Raw genomic sequence first — 9,074 nt, 5'->3', positions numbered from 1 at the left:
AGGCATTTGTTTGAGAAGTATCCACTCAAACAATCAAAGGCACTTGATGTCTGTTTCTAAGGTAAACAAGCAAACATATTCTTCTATGAAAGTTGGAGAAAAAAAAAACAGAAAATGCAACACATGGATATTGGGAGTAAGTTTTGTGTGTTGAAGTGCAGATCTCACTGGTAGTATAGATACTGGGACGAGTTGTGTGTGCTGGAGTGCAGATCTCACCGGTAGTATGGATACTGGGAGTGAGTTGAGTGTGCTGGAGTACAGATTTCACTGGTATTATGGATACTGGGAGTGGATTGTGTGTGCTGGAGTGCAGATCTCACTGGTAGTATGGATACTGGGACGAGTTGTGTGTGCTGGAGTGCAGATCTCACCGGTAGTATGGATACTGGGAGTGAGTTGAGTGTGCTGGAGTACAGATTTCACCGGTATTATGGATACTGGGAGTGGATTGTGCGTGCTGGAGTGCAGATCTCACTGGTAGTATGGATATTGGGAGTGAGTTGCGTGTGCTGTAGATCAGACCTCACTGGTAATATGGATTCTGGGAGTGAGTTATGTGTACTGGAGTGCAGATTTCACTGGTAATACGGATACTGCAAGTGAGTTGTATGTGCTGGAGTGCAGATATTACTTGTAGTATTGATAATGTTGGGTAAACTGTCTATACTGGCTTGCAGATCTCACTATTGTACAGTCATTCCTCTTGAAGTTCACTACCAGTGTCTGCATGAGTGACTTCTAGAAATGTGCTAGCGTGTTTACAGAAATCTAGGCTGCTACTTCTAACCTCCTTTTAAAAATGCTAGATACCTAGCTGTCACGCCAACATTTTATTTTAATGCATTCTATACTACTGACTTGAACAAGTTTACATTTTGCCTTGTGTCCCACTATTGCTTGAATGGTTATATAAGAGAGAGTCTCATGTGTCTTTATAACATACAGTGCATCATGGTTCTTCATTATAAACAATTCATTATGCCTCTCTATTGCACAGTGCCTCGTTTACAGTATATGGTACATCTGTACTGCAGACAATCACCATCTGGCTTGGATTCAGGTAGGTAAATGTTTTCTGGTAGATAAGGTAGATAATACCAATATATTAGTTAAAGGTACGTTGGGTGGGATAATTTTTTCCACATTCTAGCAAAACAATAGGAGTTTCACTTTAAAATCAAGAAATTGTGACAATGTTCAAAACAGGAGACAAAACATGAGAGGAGTAATTAATTTCTCCTGATCTGGGAAATGTGCTACTGAGGATCATGGAAAAAGACACAATGAATCACATTATAACATCCTGAATGTTGAAAGATAGGTCACATTAATAAAATAATGACTATTCAAGAACGAGGAAAGTTTTCCTGTTTGCGGTATGTTTAACGTCATATATGCATAAAGTACAGTTCTGATAGAAATCACATGATGATAATTGCCCTTTATGACACCAACCCAGCGTCTCTGAGTCTTTCAACAAATGGGCTGGACACTGCATATCAGGGAATCCGTACGGTTGAAGACAGCTCAATGATGTCATCTCCTTCCTTTTTATATTTTCATCTGCTGTACAATTTCCTTTTTGCCTTTGGGTACAAGACCTATTCAGCAACTATTGTATATCATGGATCTCCTGTTAGTCGTAGTTGTACACAAACAGTTCTCAGGGTGGAAGCCATGGCTTATTTGCCTCCACCCTATGTAAAATTACACAGTGAGCAGATATTTATATTCCATTTCCCAGATATGGGATAGTATGTATGAACTGTTGGCAAATATTTTATTAATCAGATGTATTGGTACTGTAGATGTACATTGTCAATGTAGACAGAAATAAAAAAACAAACTCTAAAAAGCAGTGGCAGAGAACTAGCAGTATAATAACATAATACAATAAAGTTATGTTGGAAAATAAAATGCTTCCTAAAATTAAGTTTTTGCAGTATATGGCCCTGTATGTGGCCCATTTCACACTGACAGTCCCATCGAGTTAGACAATTCATACACCTCTATAGATCGGCGAGTGTTGGTGGACAAGTGAAGTCAGCAGGCTGTGTCTGCGCCCGCTCTGCAGCAGCAGCATGGACACAGACCTGTCAACTACCTGCTCAGCAGGGATCAGCAGAGAGCAGGCGGATCCGCTGATGGGTCTGCCCCATCTGCAAGGGTCCTATATAGTATGTCTCAAACAGTCAGGGGGTAAAGAAGAACCATAACTTTTTGTGTGGTTACCTCTTATCAACACCCTTCTGAGCTTTATGCTTAATGAATACCAAAATAGAATAGATTTCTCTTCATCTTATTTTCTCCATCAGCTCATACCCCACAGCTATTACCATTTGTATCACCTGACCCTCCTTCCTAGATTGTAAGCTCTAATGAGCAGGGCTCTCTGATTCCTCCTGTATTGAATTGTATTGTAACTGTACTATCTGCCCTTATGTTGTAAAGCGCTGCGCAAACTCTTGGCGCTATATAAATCCTGTATAATAATAATAACAATAATCTTGTTTATATCCATTGGAAAACAGATCTATGCTCTTTACAGCTAGAAGATTTTAGGGAGCCCCGGGACCGAAGAGATTAAATCAATCTCACAACCCCCTGATGAAGCCACGTGATTGGAGGCGTAACGCGTAGGGGAGGGGCTACGTCATCACTCGGAGAGGAGCCGCACAACACGATAGACGGCAGGTGTATGGCTCAGAGGCCAGCAGAGGATTTCCAATGGGATATTGCGTTATTTAAACCTGTCTAATGTGAGTTTAATACTTGGATGGTGGAAATAAAGTTTTAAAAGGTAAAGCACTATGTCCTCTATTTCTTCCTGCATGCGGAGTAACACAAGGAGAGGATAATTAGGAGGTCTGGGATAACAAAAGGAGTGTGTAATCCCTGAGGGGATAATCAGTCACCAGAGGATACATCCATTACTCCTAAAGGAAGGATCTCCCAATTTTACCAGCAAAAGTATATGTCTAGCAGGTTCCAGGGAAAGTGAACCGAAAGCGTGTATAGCCTAATTGCAGGCATCAAAGGAGGTGAGCGCACATCTTCACTATTTGAAGGATTCACAAAAGTCACAAATTGAAGAACAACAAGCACCAAATCACTATATATAAACAATTGTTTATTCAATGGGACTATTATTTTGATGATATTTGGATTCATACTAATCACTATTAATTATTTATGAGCATTTGGTTATTTTTATTTATGGGGGGATCATTTAAATGCATTTTAGTTGAGGGTTATTAGTTGGTTCACTATTTTTATTATATTAAATGAAGGTATTAGGAATATAAATGAAATTGAGGATATTAGTAAGTACATCATGTCACTAATAGATGATTTATGAGCACTTGGTAAAATATTTTTTTTAGAGGAGTATTTCATGTGGAATTATTTTGATATTAATTTGGAGGAGATTGATTAGTTGAAACTATCTATTTAAATATTTTTTGGTATTTATACACTTTTATTAGTTATTTGTATCATAATTTGAATTAATTTAATGGTAATAATTTAATTATTATTTATTGAGAAGTATTTAGGAGTGCAACATATATTTGTAATTAAATCAATACCTCTTGAACAAAAGGTTTGGACATAATAGTAGGCTTGATGGCTCCGTTTCAACTGTATTACCCCATTCCAAAGAAAATCACTTAGCCCTTACCAGTGTCTTCAAATTCTGACCAATCTCAGTCAGTAAGTTGAAGAAGTGGAGTGGAAAACTTAGCTTGGGTTTCTTGGTATCTAGACCTGGAGACTGCACCAAGAGTTGAATAGTATGTGGAGACTAGTTTAGAGGTATGCAGCCTTTTTAATGGTTGAGGAGAACAGGGGCCCTTTACATTGTGCCACATGGTGAAGTTGATAATAATGGAACAGTAATTTGGAGGGTAGGTCAAACTCCTTCTGCAGTTGAGCTTTTGAGAGATTTGAGTAATTTGAGCTCTTGAGAGAAGTGTAAGTAACAGAGGCCACCTAAATCATATGCAAACCAGCACTGTGCAGCTGGGCCAGACAGGAGTTATGGCATTGAAAAGTTTGGCCACAAAGGGTTATGAGGTGATTTTGACCATTGTTCCTTAAAAAATGCTTTGGGACACAGAGAAAATGAAGAGGAAAGGAGTTGAGTATGGTTGTTCCCAGAAAAGGAGGGAATGTATGTATGTATACTATGTTATGTAGGTACTCATAAGAGGTATTTTTCTAATACCTTAGTTTTATCCTATGTTAGTGTCTTGTTGTTCAAAATATAGTCAGTAGCTACCTGTATTTTGTTCCAAATCTTTTATACTTTTCTTTTTTCCTTACCTCCTATTTCTTTCCTAGTCTCTTTCCTCTTTTGATCTTTTTTCTGCCACTGTACTGGTGTAGCAGTAATAGGAGCTATGAGATATACACCTTGTTAGTGCCAAGAAAATCTCCCCCACACCACTACACCACCACCAGCCTGAACTGTTGATACAAGACAGGATGGATCCATCCATGTTGTTTATGATAAATTCTGACCCTACCATCTGAATGTCGCAGCAATCAGTCTGCCCATTCTCCTCTGGTCTCTGATATCAATAAGGTATTTTCGTCCACACAACTGCTGCTCACTGGATATTTTCTCTTTTTTGGACCATTCTCTGTAAACCCTAGAGATGGTTGTGCGAGAAAATCCCAGTAGATCAGCAGTTTTTTAAATACTCAGACCAGCCCGTCTGGCACCAACAACCATGCCATGTTCAAAGTCACTTACATTCCCTTTATTTCGCATTATGATGCTCAGTTTGAACCTCAGCAAGTCATCTTCACCACGTCTTCATGCTTAAATGCATTCAGTTGCTGCCATTTGATTGGTTGATTAGTAATTTGTGTTACCAAGAAATTGAACAGGTGTACCTAATAAAGTGACCGGTGAGTGTAAATAAGAGTTCAGCACGTGAGCTGTATGAAAGTTCAGTTCTAGGTAAAAAAAAAATCACAAATGTGCTTTGCTCACTAGCCTATTTACAACATAGCCATTTACAGAGACTTAAGGACTTAGTCTACTGTTCATCAAATCTGTCTTAAAGCAGAATGCTAGGCAAAAACTTGTTTTCATGTCCTTGTTGCTGATTTCCTACCTTCATCCTACTCTCATCCATCTTCTGATTCACTCAATAGTTGATTCAAAATAGCCTATTCATTTTCAAATTAGACCGTTAATTCTCTTTGGTTTCCTGTTTGTAGGAACAATGGCTGCTATGCCTTCTATTCCCCCAGCCACTGGTCTTGGCACATCCCTTCTGTAGTTCTTTCGACAGGAAGCAGTGATGTAATGCAGCCCCACTTGCAGTGGTGGGGCGACTGAGACTATCAGATACTTTCAACAAACCTAGTGTACCCACCCACATTTGCTACAATTCCCTGTGGTTGATGGGAACTGTAGTTTCTTTTCACTGCAGAGAGAGAGGAGAGAATATGATATAATATTTGCTGTTACACCTCCTCCTTGGCAGGGCAGATGCTGTTATGTTTTGAATTGCAAAGATGATGTCATATAAATCCAACTTTTCTCCTAAATGGTAAGGATTTTCAAAATTTTATCAATTGCTTAGTGTTTTCTGTAGGAGGGTGTATTAACGAGTGATTTTTTTTTCCTATCTCAGAGTTTATCTTTAAGCTGGGCTATATTTCATCTAATATGTCACCTTCCATGGTTGTCTACCACTGATGAGATTTAACCAATTTGCTGCCACTAATCATAGACTTACATCGGCCGCAGTATGGGCTTTGAAATATACTCCTGGCTTTTTGTTGGAATCACAAAATAAACATGTGCACTGTCATATGACATAAACATCTCTGCTTTCAGAAAATCATTAATCTTCAGGCCTAAAATATGTATATTAACATTTGCATTAAACAAAACTGTGAAATTATGGCTCTGGCAGCAATAGGGTTAAATTTGTTTTCATCACCAGCATGAAAATTCTGGCAAAAATTAGGGTGGTACTGTTCTCAATACTACTCTCCACATAGTTTGGGGTTCATGAGACCTCACAATTGTCAAACATGGTAAGTCAGCAACAGAAAAAAGATTAGTTGCAGGGAGATCAATCCCAGAGAATACTGGTGACTAGTCTTTCTTTCTATGTTTGCCTTTTTGTTGGGTGCAGATTCCAGAGTTTAGTTCCTCTTCCAAACATACTGTATATGGCTGGGAGTACAATAGGGTTGAAGTTAAAATTAACTTTTCAAATTTCCATTTTTATGCATAAATTGTTAATGTGACTTGGAGCGTTAAAAAATAACATCAAACTAATAGTAATTCAACTAAATAGCATTACTCATTTTGTTTAAGTCCCCCTCAGGGTCACAAACATAAAGAAAAACAGTTGATTGAATAGTAAACATATGCTGTTATTTAGAGACAAAGTTAAGTGCAACTAACAAATTAGCCACAAGGTGTCACTCTAAACTATGAACAATAGTAACTTTATTTGCTATCAAGAATAAGTCTTACAATCATACATATAAAAAGCTAAATTTTGACTTACCTTTAAATTCTATATCTTGGAGTACAGTACAGGACACAGGCAAAGTATTCACAGACCTGGGCTATAGGCTCATACTTTTAGGTGACTGGATAGTCCCCTATAACCCTACCTTATTCTGAGTTCCTGGTTTTGTAGCAAGTAATGCAAAGTAACCAATTAATGGAAGAGAGGGTGTCCTGTGTTCTGTACTGTACTCCAAGATACGGAATTTCAGGTGAATCAAAATCCTCTTATCATAAATGTACAATACAGGGCACAAGCAAAGTATTCATAGACTCTGAGATGTTGGGAAGCAATGAATGTGATGGGTGGGTAGCAACCAGGCAAACAAACGTGTGCCAACAGGCCCAACAAGAAAGGGTCAACACACCCAAATTCAGAGTGCTGCTGCAAGAACCTTGCAGCCAAAACCTGTTCCTGCAGAAGATTGGACATTCACCTGGTAAAAGTATGAACAGACCACCAGGTGGCTCCCCACAAAGCTGGGCTACAGAGGTCTGGTACCGGAAAGTCTAGGAAACTTCCACTGATCTGGTGGAACAAGTGAATAAAAGCACAGAGATTTGTCCTTGAGAGTGCTTGCTCCAGCGATTAGATTTTTTTACCAATTGAGCGATGGCAGAGTTGAAAGCGATGTGCACCTTGCAAGATCCTAAAGACAGGACAAATAGGGAATCCATATTCTTGATAGCAGCTGTTGTTTTGAGGTAGACTCTAATGGCTCTATGTCCAAGCAATGAAGAGATACAGTTCTGATGCTTTGGAGCAAGGCATAAGGATGGTAGGACTATGTCCTAGAGGAGGTGGAAGATTGGTATCACCTTAGGAAGAGAGCATGGTACTTGTACTTGTGAAGAATGAGGAGCTCCTTACAAGAGAGAGCCACCAATTCAGAGACAGATGTGATAGCAATTTTGCAGGATAGGTCATCTATGGGAATAGCTCAAGGCTCAAAGGGTGGCTTCTACAGGGCAAACAAAACCAAGTTGAAATCCCAAAGGAAACATAGGGTGCTGCAAGGGGTACTTGAAGTGAGATACACCTTAAATAAAGAATTTTAGAAAGGAGTACAAAGTCAGAGGTCTATGAAAAACATGTACCAGCCCAAAACCTGACCTTTTACAGTGCCTAGTGCCAAACACTGGTCAAGACCTGATTGTAGAAGTGCCAGTAATCTCTGGGATTGACTTGCCTGTGTTCACACCAGGCAAGGAAGTATTTCCAGGTACTGTAGCAGATCTTTCTGTAAGTGGCTTTTCTTGCTTTCAGCAAGATAAATTTTACAGAATTAGAGACCCTTCTATTTCTGAAGACCTGGGCTTCAACAGCTATGCTGTTAAAGCCAAAGACTGAGATGCAGGATGGAATAGAGAACCCTGAGACAGATCTGGTCTGTTGGAAAAAGGCCAGGGGTAGTCTTTTTGTAGTTTGAATATGTCTGTGCAACAGGTTCTTCTGGACCAGTTAGGTGCAATTAGAATATCAGTCTTTCTCTCTTGCTCTATCTTTTTGAGCAGACAAGGCAGAATTCACATTGGGGAAAGGCACAGATTAGCCTAAACTGAGAGCAGGGAATTATCAACGCATCCAAAGCTAGTGCTACAGGATCCTGGGTCCTGGCCACAAACAGAGGTAGTTTGTGTCAGGGCAGGAACGCTGGAATGGGCAGGCAGGCCTATGGTACAGTCACGCTGCGACTGACGACAGCCACTACCCACAGACCAGAGTCCCTCAGGGCGCGGAGTCTAAGCCCCAGGCTACCCTTCACCAGGGCCCCTGATGGTGGGGATGGACTTGACGCAGCCTGAGACCAGGTCGCGGCCCCCGAGTGACCCCAGCTGCGATAACGACTGCCGCCAATGGCGTACAGCTGGTGGGAGCTAGATGGGAACACGAGTAGAGTAGTCAGACAAGCCGGGTCAATAACAACGGAGCAGACAGTACTAGACGGTAGGCAAAGAATACTCAGGTCACGGGCCGGGTTCAGCAACGGGAGGTCAGATAAAGGGTTAACGCAGAGAGTAGTCTTGTCCAAGCCGAGTCGGTTACCAGGAGAGCAAAGGAAACAACACAAGAGCTTGCAACAGGGCAACATACAGGACACAAGTGCAGAGCACACTTGCAGACAGCAGGTTTAAATGTGCTCAACCACACCCTTCTGAGGAGGAGCCGCAGAAGCCTGAAGGCATAAAGGTTCCCACCATGCTTTGCAGAAAACCAAGATGGATGCCAGCTCATGGAGATGCACAAGCTCTGAAGAAAGGTAGGACCTTGACAGTACCTCCTCCTCAAGAAAAGGTTTCTGAGGAAATCGGGCGTGAAAAGCGCGGAGGAGGGCAGGAGCATGAACATCCGCGGAAGGAACCCAGGAACGTTCCTCGGGACCATAACCACGCCAATGGACCAAAAACTGTACCCGACCGCGGACCAACCGAGAATCCAAGATGCGGCTCACCTCATACTCCTCATGGCCGTCGACCCTGATAGGACGAGGCCGAGGCGGAGAGGCAGTAAAGCGATTACAGATCAGAG

General features: G+C 40.9%; 1 long non-coding RNA gene across 1 annotated transcript; it reads left to right on the top strand.

Moving 5' to 3' along the window:
• The first annotated feature begins 995 nt into the window (after window positions 1-995).
• LOC149451066 (uncharacterized) lies at window positions 996-2,808 on the top strand. The gene is made up of 2 exons (XR_016315147.1): window positions 996-1,063; window positions 2,535-2,808. It is a non-coding gene; the product is annotated as an uncharacterized LOC149451066 (long non-coding RNA).
• Window positions 2,809-9,074: the final 6,266 nt, after the last annotated feature.

The sequence above is a fragment of the Staurois parvus genome, unplaced genomic scaffold (assembly GCF_062004578.1).
Source record: "Staurois parvus isolate SC_StPar_1 unplaced genomic scaffold, SC_StPar_1.0 ptg000549l, whole genome shotgun sequence".
In the NCBI taxonomy this organism is placed as follows: domain Eukaryota; kingdom Metazoa; phylum Chordata; class Amphibia; order Anura; family Ranidae; genus Staurois; species Staurois parvus.
The sequence above is the reverse complement of the archived record's forward strand: the minus strand, read 5'-3'. Positions and strand labels throughout refer to the sequence as shown.